The sequence below is a fragment of the Salmo salar genome, chromosome ssa10 (genome assembly GCF_905237065.1).
Source record: "Salmo salar chromosome ssa10, Ssal_v3.1, whole genome shotgun sequence".
In the NCBI taxonomy this organism is placed as follows: Eukaryota; Metazoa; Chordata; class Actinopteri; order Salmoniformes; family Salmonidae; genus Salmo; species Salmo salar.
In genome coordinates, this window is record NC_059451.1 from 3,216,766 (window position 1) to 3,231,559 (window position 14,794).

Consider the following 14,794-nt stretch of genomic DNA (forward strand, 5'->3'; position numbering starts at 1 on the left):
GGGTCTCTACTAGCATGTCCCCCCAAGTACTGTTAGACTATGGCATTATGTAGGACAATGGGCCTCTACTAGCATGTCCCCCAAGTACTGTTAGACTATGGCATTATGTAGGACAATGGGCCTCTACTAGCATGTCCCACCAAGTACTGTTAGACTATGGCATTATGTAGGACAATAGGCCTCTACTAGCACGTCCCCCAAGTACTGTTAGACTATAGCATTATGTTGGACAATGGGCCTCTACTAGCATGTCCCCCAAGTACTGTTAGAATATAGCATTATGCAGGACAATGGGCCTCTACTAGCATGTCCCCCCAAGTACTGTTAGACTATAGCATTATGTAGGACAATGGGCCTCTACTAGCATGTCCCCCCAAGTACTGTTAGACTATGGCATTATGTAGGACAATGGGCCTCTACTAGCATGTCCCCCAAGTACTGTTAGACTACAGCATTATGTAGGACAATGGGCCTCTAATAGCATGTCCCCATAGTACTGTTAGACTAAAGCATTATGTAGGACAATGGGCCTCTACTATCATGTCCCCCCAAGTACTGTTAGACTACAGCATTATGTAGGACAATGGGCCTCTACTAGCATGTCCCCCAAGTACTGTTAGACTATAGCATTATGTAGGACAATGGGCCTCTACTAGCATGTCCCCCCAAGTACTGTTAGACTATGGCATTATGTAGGACAATGGGCCTCTACTAGCATGTCCCCCAAGTACTGTTAGACTATAGCATTATGTAGGACAATGGGCCTCTACTAGCATGTCCCCCCAAGTACTGTTAGACTATGGTATTATGTAGGACAATGGGCCTCTACTAGCATGTCCCCCCAAGTACTGTTAGACTATAGCATTATGTAGGACAATGGGCCTCTACTAGCATGTCCCCCAAGTACTGTTAGACTACAGCATTATGTAGGACAATGGGCCTCTACTAGCATGTCCCCCCAAGTACTGTTAGACTACAGCATTATGTAGGACAATGGGCCTCTACTAGCATGTCCCCCCAAGTACTGTTAGACTATAGCATTATGTAGGACAATGGGCCTCCACTAGCATGTCCCCCCAAGTACTTTTAGACTATAGCATTATGTAGGACAATGGGCCTCTACTAGCATGTCCCCCAAGTACTGTTAGACTACAGCATTATGTAGGACAATGGGCCTCTACTAGCATGTCCCCCAAGTACTGTTAGACTACAGCATTATGTAGGACAATGGGCCTCTACTAGCATGTCCCCCAAGTACTGTTAGAATATAGCATTATGCAGGACAATGGGCCTCTACTAGCATGTCCCCCCAAGTACTGTTAGACTACAGCATTATGTAGGAAAATGGGCCTCTACTAGCATGTCCCCCCAAGTACTGTTAGACTATAGCATTATGTTGGACAATGGGCCTCTAATAGCATGTCCCCCTAGTACTGTTAGACTATAGCATTATGTAGGACAATGGGCCTCTACTAGCATGTCCCCCAAGTACTGTTAGACTATAGCATTATGTAGGACAATGGGCCTCTACTAGCATGTCCCACCAAGTACTGTTAGACTATGGCATTATGTAGGACAATGGGCCTCTACTAGCATGTCCCCCCAAGTACTGTTAGACTACAGCATTATGTAAGACAATAGGCCTCTACTAGCACGTCCCCCAAGTACTGTTAGACTATAGCATTATGTAGGACAATGGGCCTCTACTAGCATGTCCCCCAAGTACTGTTAGACTACAGCATTATGTAGGACAATGGGCCTCTAATAGCATGTCCCCATAGTACTGTTAGACTATAGCATTATGTAGGACAATGGGCCTCTACTAGCATGTCCCCCCAAGTACTGTTAGACTACAGCATTATGTAGGACAATGGGCCTCTACTAGCATGTCCCCCAAATACTGTTAGACTATAGCATTATGTAGGACAATGGGCCTCTACTAGCATGTCCCCCCAAGTACTGTTAGACTATGGCATTATGTAGGACAATGGGCCTCTACTAGCATGTCCCCCAAGTACTGTTAGACTATAGCATTATGTAGGACAATGGGCCTCTACTAGCATGTCCCCCCAAGTACTGTTAGACTATGGTATTATGTAGGACAATGGGCCTCTACTAGCATGTCCCCCCAAGTACTGTTAGACTATAGCATTATGTAGGACAATGGGCCTCTACTAGCATGTCCCCCAAGTACTGTTAGACTACAGCATTATGTAGGACAATGGGCCTCTAATAGCATGTCCCCATAGTACTGTTAGACTATAGCATTATGTAGGACAATGGGCCTCTACTAGCATGTCCTCCAAGTACTGTTAGAATATAGCATTATGCAGGACAATGGGCCTCTACTAGCATGTCCCCCCAAGTACTGTTAGACTACAGCATTATGTAGGACAATGGGCCTCTACTAGCATGTCCCCCCAAGTACTGTTAGACTATAGCATTATGTAGGACAATGGGCCTCTACTAGCATGTACCCCCAAGTACTGTTAGACTATGGCATTATGTAGGACAATGGGCCTCTACTAGCATGTCCCCCAAGTACTCTTAGACTACAGCATTATGTAGGACAGTGGGCCTCTACTAGCATGTCCCCCAAGTACTTTTAGACTATAGCATTATGTAGGACAATGGGCCTCTACTAGCATGTTCCCCAAGTACTGTTAGACTATAGCATTATGTAGGACAATGGGCATCTACTAGCATGTCCCCTAAGTACTGTTAGACTACAGCATTATGTAGGACAATGGGCCTCTACTAACATGTCCCCCCAAGTACTGTTAGACTATAGCATTATGTCGGAAAATGGTCCTCTACTAGCATGTCCCCCCAAGTACTGTTAGAATATAGCATTATGTCGGACAATGGGCCTCTACTAGCATGTCCCCCCAAGTACTGTTAGAATATAGCATTATGTAGGACAATGGGCCTCTACTAGCATGTCCCCCAAGTACTGTTAGACTACAGCATTATGTAGGACAATGGGTCTCTACTAGCATGTCCCCCCAAGTACTGTTAGACTATGGCATTATGTAGGACAATGGGCCTCTACTAGCATGTCCCCCAAGTACTGTTAGACTATGGCATTATGTAGGACAATGGGCCTCTACTAGCATGTCCCACCAAGTACTGTTAGACTATGGCATTATGTAGGACAATAGGCCTCTACTAGCACGTCCCCCAAGTACTGTTAGACTATAGCATTATGTTGGACAATGGGCCTCTACTAGCATGTCCCCCAAGTACTGTTAGAATATAGCATTATGCAGGACAATGGGCCTCTACTAGCATGTCCCCCCAAGTACTGTTAGACTATAGCATTATGTAGGACAATGGGCCTCTACTAGCATGTCCCCCCAAGTACTGTTAGACTATGGCATTATGTAGGACAATGGGCCTCTACTAGCATGTCCCCCAAGTACTGTTAGACTACAGCATTATGTAGGACAATGGGCCTCTACTAGCATGTCCCCCTAGTACTGTTAGACTATAGCATTATGTAGGACAATGGGCCTCTACTAGCATGTCCCCCCAAGTACTGTTAGACTACAGCATTATGTAGGACAATGGGCCTCCACTAGCATGTCCCCCCAAGTACTGTTAGACTATAGCATTATGTAGGACAATGGGCCTCTACTAGCATGTCCCCCCAAGTACTGTTAGACTATAGCATTATGTAGGACAATGGGCCTCTACTAGCATGTCCCCCAAGTACTGTTAGACTACAGCATTATGTAGGACAATGGGCCTCTACTAGCATGTCCCCCAAGTACTGTTAGAATATAGCATTATGCAGGACAATGGGCCTCTACTAGCATGTCCCCCCAAGTACTGTTAGACTACAGCATTATGTAGGAAAATGGGCCTCTACTAGCATGTCCCCCCAAGTACTGTTAGACTATAGCATTATGTTGGACAATGGGCCTCTAATAGCATGTCCCCCTAGTACTGTTAGACTATAGCATTATGTAGGACAATGGGCCTCTACTAGCATGTCCCCCAAGTACTGTTAGACTATAGCATTATGTAGGACAATGGGCCTCTACTAGCATGTCCCACCAAGTACTGTTAGACTATGGCATTATGTAGGACAATGGGCCTCTACTAGCATGTCCCCCCAAGTACTGTTAGACTACAGCATTATGTAAGACAATAGGCCTCTACTAGCACGTCCCCCAAGTACTGTTAGACTATAGCATTATGTAGGACAATGGGCCTCTACTAGCATGTCCCCCAAGTACTGTTAGACTACAGCATTATGTAGGACAATGGGCCTCTAATAGCATGTCCCCATAGTACTGTTAGACTATAGCATTATGTAGGACAATGGGCCTCTACTAGCATGTCCCCCCAAGTACTGTTAGACTACAGCATTATGTAGGACAATGGGCCTCTACTAGCATGTCCCCCAAATACTGTTAGACTATAGCATTATGTAGGACAATGGGCCTCTACTAGCATGTCCCCCCAAGTACTGTTAGACTATGGCATTATGTAGGACAATGGGCCTCTACTAGCATGTCCCCCAAGTACTGTTAGACTATAGCATTATGTAGGACAATGGGCCTCTACTAGCATGTCCCCCCAAGTACTGTTAGACTATGGTATTATGTAGGACAATGGGCCTCTACTAGCATGTCCCCCCAAGTACTGTTAGACTACAGCATTATGTAGGACAATGGGCCTCTACTAGCATGTCCCCCCAAGTACTGTTAGACTACAGCATTATGTAGGACAATGGGCCTCTACTAGCATGTCCCCCCAAGTACTGTTAGACTATAGCATTATGTAGGACAATGGGCCTCTACTAGCATGTCCCCCAACTACTGTTAGACTACAGCATTATGTAGGACAATGGGCCTCTACTAGCATGTCCCCCAAGTACTGTTAGAATATAGCATTATGCAGGACAATGGGCCTCTACTAGCATGTCCCCCAAGTACTGTTAGAATATAGCATTATGCAGGACAATGGGCCTCTACTAGCATGTCCCCCCAAGTACTGTTAGACTACAGCATTATGTAGGAAAATGGGCCTCTACTAGCATGTCCCCCCAAGTACTGTTAGACTATAGCATTATGTAGGACAATGGGCCTCTACTAGCATGTCCCCCAAGTACTGTTAGACTACAGGATTATGTAGGATAATGGGCCTCTACTAGCATGTCCCCCCAAGTACTGTTAGACTATAGCATTATGTAGGACATTGGGCCTCTACTAGCATGTCCCCTAAGTACTGTTAGACTACAGCATTATGTAGGACAATGGGCCTCTACTAGCATGTCCCCATAGTACTGTTAGACTATAGCATTATGTAGGACAATGGGCCTCTACTAGCATGTCCCCCCAAGTACTGTTAGACTACAGCATTATGTAGGGCAATGGGCCTCTACTAGCATGTCCCCCAAGTACTGTTAGACTACAGCATTATGTAGGACAATGGGCCTCTAATAGCACGTCCCCCAAGTACTGTTAGACTATAGCATTATGTAGGACAATGGGCCTCTACTAGCATGTCCCCCCAAGTACTGTTAGACTACAGCATTATGTAGGACAATAGGCCTCTACTAGCACGTCCCCCAAGTACTGTTAGACTATAGCATTATGTAGGACAATGGGCCTCTACTAGCACGTCCCCCAAGTACTGTTAGACTATAGCATTATGTAGGACAATGGGCCTCTACTAGCATGTCCCCCAAGTACTGTTAGACTATAGCATTATGTAGGACAATGGGCCTCTACTAGCATGTCCCCCAAGTACTGTTAGACTACAGCATTATGTAGGACATTGGGCCTCTACTAGCATGTCCCCCAAGTACTGTTAGACTATAGCATTATGTAGGACAATGGGCCTCTACTAGCATGTCCCCCCCATGTACTGTTAGACTACAGCATTATGTAGGACAATGGGCCTCTACTAGCATGTCCCCCCAAGTACTGTTAGACTATGGCATTATGTAGGACAATGGGCCTCTACTAGCATGTCCCCCAAGTACTGTTAGACTATAGCATTATGTAGGACAATGGGCCTCTACTAGCATGTCCCACCAAGTACTGTTAGACTATGGCATTATGTAGGGCAATGGGCCTCTACTAGCATGTCCCCCAAGTACTGTTAGACTACAGCATTATGTAGGACAATGGGCCTCTAATAGCATGTCCCCATAGTACTGTTAGACTATAGCATTATGTAGGACAATGGGCCTCTACTAGCATGTCCCCCAAGTACTGTTAGAATATAGCATTATGCAGGACAATGGGCCTCTACTAGCATGTCCCCCCAAGTACTGTTAGACTACAGCATTATCTAGGACAATGGGCCTCTAATAGCATTTCCCCCAAGTACTGTTAGACTATAGCATTATGTAGGACAATGGGCCTCCACTAGCATGTCCCCCAAGTACTGTTAGACTACAGCATTATGTAGGACAATGGGCCTCTCCTAGCATGTCCCCCCAAGTACTGTTAGACTATGGCATTATGTAGGACAATGGGCCTCTACTAGCATGTCCCCCAAGTACTGTTAGACTATAGCATTATGTAGGACAATGGGCCTCTACTAGCATGTCCCACCAAGTACTGTTAGACTATGGCATTATGTAGGGCAATGGGCCTCTACTAGCATGTCCCCCAAGTACTGTTAGACTACAGCATTATGTAGGACAATGGGCCTCTAATAGCATGTCCCCATAGTACTGTTAGACTATAGCATTATGTAGGACAATGGGCCTCTACTAGCATGTCCCCCAAGTACTGTTAGAATATAGCATTATGCAGGACAATGGGCCTCTACTAGCATGTCCCCCAAGTACTGTTAGACTACAGCATTATCTAGGACAATGGGCCTCTAATAGCATTTCCCCCAAGTACTGTTAGACTATAGCATTATGTAGGACAATGGGCCTCTACTAGCATGTCCCCCCCAAGTACTGTTAGACTACAGCATTATGTAGGACAATAGGCCTCTACTAGCACGTCCCCCAAGTACTGTTAGACTATAGCATTATGTAGGACAATGGGCCTCTACTAGCACGTCCCCCAAGTACTGTTAGACTATAGCATTATGTAGGACAATGGGCCTCTACTAGCATGTCCCCCAAGTACTGTTAGACTATAGCATTATGTAGGACAATGGGCCTCTACTAGCATGTCCCCCAAGTACTGTTAGACTATAGCATTATGTAGGACATTGGGCCTCTACTAGCATGTCCCCCAAGTACTGTTAGACTATAGCATTATGTAGGACAATGGGCCTCTACTAGCATGTCCCCCCCAAGTACTGTTAGACTACAGCATTATGTAGGACAATGGGCCTCTACTAGCATGTCCCCCCAAGTACTGTTAGACTATGGCATTATGTAGGACAATGGGCCTCTACTAGCACGTCCCCCAAGTACTGTTAGACTATAGCATTATGTAGGACAATGGGCCTCTACTAGCATGTCCCCCCAAGTACTGTTAGACTACAGCATTATGTAGGACAATGGGCCTCTACTAGCATGTCCCCCAAGTACTGTTAGACTACAGCATTATGTAGGACATTGGGCCTCTACAAGCATGTCCCCCAAGTACTGTTAGACTATAGCATTATGTAGGACAATGGGCCTCTACTAGCATGTCCCCCAAGTACTGTTAGACTACAGCATTATGTAGGACAATGGGCCTCTACTAGCATGTCCCCATAGTACTGTTAGACTACAGCATTATGTAGGACAATGGGCCTCTACTAGCATGTCCCCCAAGTACTGTTAGACTACAGCATTATGTAGGACAATGGGCCTCTACTAGCATGTCCCCCAAGTACTGTTAGACTATGGCATTATGTAGGACAATGGGCCTCTACTAGCACGTCCCCCAAGTACTGTTAGACTACAGCATTATGTAGGACAATGGGCCTCTACTAGCATGTCCCCCAAGTACTGTTAGACTACAGCATTATGTAGGACAATGGGCCTCTAATAGCATGTCCCCATAGTACTGTTAGACTATAGCATTATGTAGGACAATGGGCCTCTACTAGCATGTCCCCCAAGTACTGTTAGAATATAGCATTATGTAGGACAATGGGCCTCTACTAGCATGTCCCCCCAAGTACTGTTAGACTACAGCATTATGTAGGACAATGGGCCTCTACTAGCATGTCCCCACCATGTACTGTTAGACTACAGCATTATGTAGGACAATGGGCCTCTACTAGAATGTCCCCCAAGTACTGTTAGACTATAGCATTATGTAGGACAATGGGCCTCTACTAGCATGTCCCCCAAGTACTGTTAGACTACAGCATTATGTAGGAAAATGGGCCTCTACTAGCATGTCCCCCCAAGTACTTTTAGACTATAGCATTATGTAGGACAATGGGCCTCTACTAGCATGTCCCCCAAGTACTGTTAGACTATGGCATTATGTAGGACAATGGGCCTCTACTAGCATGTCCCCCAAGTACTGTTAGACTATAGCATTATGTAGGACAATGGGCCTCTACTAGCATGTCCCCCCAAGTACTGTTAGACTATAGCATTATGTACGACAATGGGCCTCTACTAGCATGTCCCCCAAGTACTGTTAGAATATAGCATTATGCAGGACAATGGGCCTCTACTAGCATGTCCCCCCAAGTACTGTTAGACTACAGCATTATCTAGGACAATGGGCCTCTAATAGCATTTCCCCCCAAGTACTGTTAGACTACAGCATTATGTAGGACAATGGGCCTCTACTAGCACGTCCCCCAAGTACTGTTAGACTACAGCATTATGTAGGACAATGGGCCTCTACTAGCATGTCCCCCCCAAGTACTGTTAGACTATAGCATTATGTAGGACAATGGGCCTCTACTAGCACGTCCCCCAAGTACTGTTAGACTACAGCATTATGTAGGACAATGGGCCTCTACTAGCACGTCCCCCAAGTACTGTTAGACTATAGCATTATGCAGGACAATGGGCCTCTACTAGCATGTCCCCCAAGTACTGTTAGAATATAGCATTATGCAGGACAATGGGCCTCTACTAGCATGTCCCCCCAAGTACTGTTAGACTACAGCATTATCTAGGACAATGGGCCTCTAATAGCATTTCCCCCAAGTACTGTTAGACTATAGCATTATGTAGGACAATGGGCCTCCACTAGCATGTCCCCCAAGTACTGTTAGACTACAGCATTATGTAGGACAATGGGCCTCTACTAGCATGTCCCCCCAAGTACTGTTAGACTATGGCATTATGTAGGACAATGGGCCTCTACTAGCATGTCCCCCAAGTACTGTTAGACTACAGCATTATGTAGGACAATGGGCCTCTACTAGCATGTCCCACCAAGTACTGTTAGACTACGGCATTATGTAGGGCAATGGGCCTCTACTAGCATGTCCCCCAAGTACTGTTAGACTACAGCATTATGTAGGACAATGGGCCTCTAATAGCATGTCCCCATAGTACTGTTAGACTATAGCATTATGTAGGACAATGGGCCTCTACTAGCATGTCCCCCAAGTACTGTTAGAATATAGCATTATGCAGGACAATGGGCCTCTACTAGCATGTCCCCCCAAGTACTGTTAGACTACAGCATTATCTAGGACAATGGGCCTCTAATAGCATTTCCCCCAAGTACTGTTAGACTATAGCATTATGTAGGACAATGGGCCTCTACTAGCACGTCCCCCAAGTACTGTTAGACTATAGCATTATGTAGGACAATGGGCCTCTACTAGCATGTCCCCCCAAGTACTGTTAGACTACAGCATTATGTAGGACAATGGGCCTCTACTAGCACGTCCCCCAAGTACTGTTAGACTATAGCATTATGTAGGACAATGGGCCTCTACTAGCACGTCCCCCAAGTACTGTTAGACTATAGCATTATGTAGGACAATGGGCCTCTACTAGCATGTCCCCCAAGTACTGTTAGACTACAGCATTATGTAGGACATTGGGCCTCTACTAGCATGTCCCCCAAGTACTGTTAGACTACAGCATTATGTAGGACAATGGGCCTCTACTAGCATGTCCCCCAAGTACTGTTAGACTATAGCATTATGTAGGACAATGGGCCTCTAATAGCATGTCCCCCATAGTACTGTTAGACTACAGCATTATGTAGGACAATGGGCCTCTACTAGCATGTCCCCCCAAGTACTGTTAGACTATGGCATTATGTAGGACAATGGGCCTCTACTAGCATGTCCCACCAAGTACTGTTAGACTATAGCATTATGTAGGACAATGGGCCTCTACTAGCACGTCCCCCAAGTACTGTTAGACTATAGCATTATGTAGGGCAATGGGCCTCTACTAGCATGTCCCCCAAGTACTGTTAGACTACAGCATTATGTAGGACAATGGGCCTCTAATAGCATGTCCCCATAGTACTGTTAGACTATAGCATTATGTAGGACAATGGGCCTCTACTAGCATGTCCTCCAAGTACTGTTAGAATATAGCATTATGCAGGACAATGGGCCTCTACTAGCATGTCCCCCCAAGTACTGTTAGACTACAGCATTATCTAGGACAATGGGCCTCTACTAGCATTTCCCCACCATGTACTGTTAGACTATAGCATTATGTAGGACAATGGGCCTCTACTAGCATGTCCCCCAAGTACTGTTAGACTACAGCATTATGTAGGACAATGGGCCTCTACTAGCATGTCCCCCCAAGTACTGTTAGACTATAGCATTATGTAGGAAAATGGGCCTCTACTAGCATGTCCCCCAAGTACTTTTAGACTATAGCATTATGTAGGACAATGGGCCTCTACTAGCATGTCCCCCAAGTACTGTTGGACTATGGCATTATGTAGGGCAATGGGCCTCTACTAGCATGTCCCCCAAGTACTGTTAGACTACAGCATTATGTAGGACAATGGGCCTCTACTAGCATGTCCCCCAAGTACTGTTAGACTATAGCATTATGTACGACAATGGGCCTCTACTAGCATGTCCCCCAAGTACTGTTAGAATATAGCATTATGCAGGACAATGGGCCTCTACTAGCATGTCCCCCAAGTACTGTTAGACTACAGCATTATCTAGGACAATGGGCCTCTAATAGCATTTCCCCCAAGTACTGTTAGACTATAGCATTATGTAGGACAATGGGCCTCTACTAGCACGTCCCCCAAGTACTGTTAGACTATAGCATTATGTAGGACAATGGGCCTCTACTAGCACGTCCCCCCAAGTACTGTTAGACTACAGCATTATGTAGGACAATAGGCCTCTACTAGCACGTCCCCCAAGTACTGTTAGACTATAGCATTATGTAGGACAATGGGCCTCTACTAGCACGTCCCCCAAGTACTGTTAGACTATAGCATTATGTAGGACAATGGGCCTCTACTAGCATGTCCCCCAAGTACTGTTAGACTATAGCATTATGTAGGACAATGGGCCTCTACTAGCATGTCCCCCCAAGTACTGTTAGACTACAGCATTATCTAGGACAATGGGCCTCTAATAGCATTTCCCCCAAGTACTGTTAGACTATAGCATTATGTAGGACAATGGGCCTCCACTAGCATGTCCCCCCAAGTACTGTTAGACTACAGCATTATGTAGGACAATGGGCCTCTCCTAGCATGTCCCCCCAAGTACTGTTAGACTATGGCATTATGTAGGACAATGGGCCTCTACTAGCACGTCCCCCAAGTACTGTTAGACTATAGCATTATGTAGGACAATGGGCCTCTACTAGCATGTCCCACCAAGTACTGTTAGACTATGGCATTATGTAGGGCAATGGGCCTCTACTAGCATGTCCCCCAAGTACTGTTAGACTACAGCATTATGTAGGACAATGGGCCTCTAATAGCATGTCCCCATAGTACTGTTAGACTATAGCATTATGTAGGACAATGGGCCTCTACTAGCATGTCCCCCAAGTACTGTTAGAATACAGCATTATGCAGGACAATGGGCCTCTACTAGCATGTCCCCCCAAGTACTGTTAGACTACAGCATTATCTAGGACAATGGGCCTCTAATAGCATTTCCCCCAAGTACTGTTAGACTATAGCATTATGTAGGACAATGGGCCTCTACTAGCATGTCCCCCCCAAGTACTGTTAGACTACAGCATTATGTAGGACAATGGGCCTCTACTAGCACGTCCCCCAAGTACTGTTAGACTATAGCATTATGTAGGACAATGGGCCTCTACTAGCATGTCCCCCAAGTACTGTTAGACTATAGCATTATGTAGGACAATGGGCCTCTACTAGCATGTCCCCCAAGTACTGTTAGACTACAGCATTATGTAGGACATTGGGCCTCTACTAGCATGTCCCCCCAAGTACTGTTAGACTACAGCATTATGTAGGACAATGGGCCTCTACTAGCATGTCCCCCCAAGTACTGTTAGACTATGGCATTATGTAGGACAATGGGCCTCTACTAGCATGTCCCCCAAGTACTGTTAGACTATAGCATTATGTAGGACAATGGGCCTCTACTAGCATGTCCCCCCAAGTACTGTTAGACTATAGCATTATGTAGGACAATGGGCCTCTACTAGCATGTCCCCCAAGTACTGTTAGACTACAGCATTATGTAGGACATTGGGCCTCTACAAGCATGTCCCCCAAGTACTGTTAGACTATAGCATTATGTAGGACAATGGGCCTCTACTAGCATGTCCCCCAAGTACTGTTAGACTACAGCATTATGTAGGACAATGGGCCTCTAATAGCATGTCCCCATAGTACTGTTAGACTATAGCATTATGTAGGACAATGGGCCTCTACTAGCATGTCCCCCAAGTACTGTTAGACTATAGCATTATGTAGGACAATGGGCCTCTACTAGCATGTCCCACCAAGTACTGTTAGACTATGGCATTATGTAGGACAATGGGCCTCTACTAGCACGTCCCCCAAGTACTGTTAGACTATAGCATTATGTAGGACAATGGGCCTCTACTAGCATATCCCCCAAGTACTGTTAGACTACAGCATTATGTAGGACAATGGGCCTCTACTAGCATGTCCCCCAAGTACTGTTAGACTACAGCATTATGTAGGACATTGGGCCTCTACAAGCATGTCCCCCAAGTACTGTTAGACTACAGCATTATGTAGGACAATGGGCCTCTAATAGCATGTCCCCATAGTACTGTTAGACTATAGCATTATGTAGGACAATGGGCCTCTACTAGCATGTCCTCCAAGTACTGTTAGACTATAGCATTATGTTCGACAATGGGCCTCTACTAGCATGTCCCCCAAGTACTGTTAGAATATAGCATTATGCAGGACAATGGGCCTCTACTAGCATGTCCCCCCAAGTACTGTTAGACTACAGCATTATCTAGGACAATGGGCCTCTAATAGCATTTCCCCCAAGTACTGTTAGACTATAGCATTATGTAGGACAATGGGCCTCTACTAGCACGTCCCCCAAGTACTGTTAGACTATAGCATTATGTAGGACAATGGGCCTCTACTAGCATGTCCCCCCCAAGTACTGTTAGACTACAGCATTATGTAGGACAATAGGCCTCTACTAGCACGTCCCCCAAGTACTGTTAGACTATAGCATTATGTAGGACAATGGGCCTCTACTAGCACGTCCCCCAAGTACTGTTAGACTATAGCATTATGTAGGACAATGGGCCTCTACTAGCATGTCCCCCAAGTACTGTTAGAATATAGCATTATGCAGGACAATGGGCCTCTACTAGCATGTCCCCCCAAGTACTGTTAGACTACAGCATTATCTAGGACAATGGGCCTCTAATAGCATGTCCCCCAAGTACTGTTAGACTATGGCATTATGTAGGACAATGGGCCTCTACTAGCATGTCCCCCAAGTACTGTTAGACTATAGCATTATGTAGGACAATGGGCCTCTCCTAGCATGTCCCCCCAAGTACTGTTAGACTATGGCATTATGTAGGACAATGGGCCTCTACTAGCATGTCCCCCAAGTACTGTTAGACTATAGCATTATGTAGGACAATGGGCCTCTACTAGCATGTCCCACCAAGTACTGTTAGACTATGGCATTATGTAGGGCAATGGGCCTCTACTAGCATGTCCCCCAAGTACTGTTAGACTACAGCATTATGTAGGACAATGGGCCTCTAATAGCATGTCCCCATAGTACTGTTAGACTATAGCATTATGTAGGACAATGGGCCTCTACTAGCATGTCCCCCAAGTACTGTTAGAATATAGCATTATGCAGGACAATGGGCCTCTACTAGCATGTCCCCCCAAGTACTGTTAGACTACAGCATTATCTAGGACAATGGGCCTCTAATAGCATTTCCCCCAAGTACTGTTAGACTATAGCATTATGTAGGACAATGGGCCTCTACTAGCACGTCCCCCAAGTACTGTTAGACTATAGCATTATGTAGGACAATGGGCCTCTACTAGCATGTCCCCCCCAAGTACTGTTAGACTACAGCATTATGTAGGACAATGGGCCTCTACTAGCACGTCCCCCAAGTACTGTTAGACTATAGCATTATGTAGGACAATGGGCCTCTACTAGCATGTCCCCCAAGTACTGTTAGACTATAGCATTATGTAGGACAATGGGCCTCTACTAGCATGTCCCCCAAGTACTGTTAGACTACAGCATTATGTAGGACATTGGGCCTCTACTAGCATGTCCCCCAAGTACTGTTAGACTATAGCATTATGTAGGACAATGGGCCTCTACTAGCATGTCCCCCCCATGTACTGTTAGACTACAGCATTATGTAGGACAATGGGCCTCTACTAGCATGTCCCCCAAGTACTGTTAGACTATGGCATTATGTAGGACAATGGGCCTCTACTAGCAC

The 14,794-nt window shown here is 45.7% G+C and overlaps 1 protein-coding gene across 6 annotated transcripts in view; it reads left to right on the top strand.

Annotated features, from left to right (window-relative positions):
- The window catches only part of shroom2a (shroom family member 2a), a 141,930-nt gene that overhangs the window by 60,869 nt on the left and 66,267 nt on the right, over window positions 1-14,794 (top strand). The window lies entirely within an intron of this gene.